Raw genomic sequence first — 1,530 nt, 5'->3', positions numbered from 1 at the left:
CCGGTCTGTATTCACATTAATTATCACAGACTTTTTCCGTTACTAAGTAGAATTTTTTTAATGAATTCTTCTAGCAGTGCGCCAACAGCAAAAATGATTATAACAGCAGCAGCAACAACAACAACAACAACAACAACAACAACAACAACAACAACAACAACAACAACAACAATAACAACAACAAAGTGGCAAGAATGACAGTGGCGACAACAACAACAACAACAACAACAACAACAACAACAACAACAACAACAACAACAACAACAACAACAACAAAATGATGTTAACCATCATCTACAGCAATATCAACAAAAACAACAACGTAAACAAAAATATGGAAATCAGCAGCAGCCGTGGCAAAAACTTAAAATTAAAACTATCCTTTTTTAAGTAGCTACGGGAACAAAAGCTGTCACACAACCCACACAACCCGACAGCGTTACCAATCCCACGGACAAAAGGGGAGGGTCAGTTACTTTGTCACTCAAACACTTTCACAGGCCACACCAAGACATCTCTTGACGCTCACCATCATCTCCTTCCCACCGATATGTTGTCCGTGTTGACTTTGTCCGTTAATGCGAAAGTCCAAGTCAAACAAAGATAATTTATCCGTTGATACGACTGCTGCTGGTGTTGTTGTTGTTGTTATTGTTGTTGTTGTTGTTGTTGTTGTTGCTGTTGTTGTTGTTATTGTTTTTCCTGTTGCTGCTGCTGCTGTTGTTGTTGTTGTTGATGTTATTGTTGTTGCTATTGTTACTGTTGCAGTTATTGTTGTTGTTGGTGGTGGTGCTATTGTTACAGTTGTTATTATTCTTACTATTGTTATCATTGTTGTCGTCATCGCTGTTGCTGCTACTGCTATTGTTATTGTTGTTGCGGTGGCTGTGTAGGCGGTGGTACTAAGGGTCTTTGTATACTGCCATCTAAAAATAGAAATACAAAGCACCGGAACTGAGGGAAATAACTTCTTTTTGGAAGGGGTGAGGCTCTCCTGTAAACTTCCTTTAGACCTACCTTAACGTTTTCAGAACTACTCCGGCGATATGTGAGTAATATTCTGCCCCGCCCATCAACCTGCATCGTCGTGGGAGCTGGAGGAGCGGGAAGACACACACTCCCCTGTCACGCCAGAGAGAGTGAGAGAGAGAGAGAGAGAGAGAGAGAGAGAGAGAGAGAGAGAGAGAGAGAGAGAGAGAGATCTGTAATGGCTCCGTGACCCAATTACCGAAGTTGATAAATATATTATTTATTGATAACGTTATGAGAAAATTCTGCATGTCGTCAACAAGCTGTTCAGCTGATCTATGCCCAGATAGCAATTTTTTTCCGAGAGGGGGAAAAAATGGTTTCATTCTTCTTACTAACAGTCAAACCTACATTATGTAGCCTACCTCTGTTTGCTTTTTGAAAAACATTTGTGGTACCGTAGTTAAGGTTTTGAATTTCTACACTTGCTCGAGCACATGCAGCCGATAGCACAGATTAAAAATCTGATTTTTAGATTTTTAAATTTCTTCTTTTTTTTTG

General features: G+C 39.8%; 1 protein-coding gene across 4 annotated transcripts in view; it reads left to right on the top strand.

Moving 5' to 3' along the window:
• The window catches only part of LOC106013305 (filamin-A), a 37,066-nt gene that overhangs the window by 6,381 nt on the left and 29,155 nt on the right, over positions 1–1,530 (top strand). The window lies entirely within an intron of this gene.

Source organism: Aplysia californica, unplaced genomic scaffold, assembly GCF_000002075.1.
Source record: "Aplysia californica isolate F4 #8 unplaced genomic scaffold, AplCal3.0 scaffold00782, whole genome shotgun sequence".
Lineage (NCBI taxonomy): Eukaryota > Metazoa > Mollusca > Gastropoda > Aplysiida > Aplysiidae > Aplysia > Aplysia californica.
Note: the sequence above shows the minus strand (reverse complement) of the source record. Positions and strands in the feature narration are given on the sequence as shown.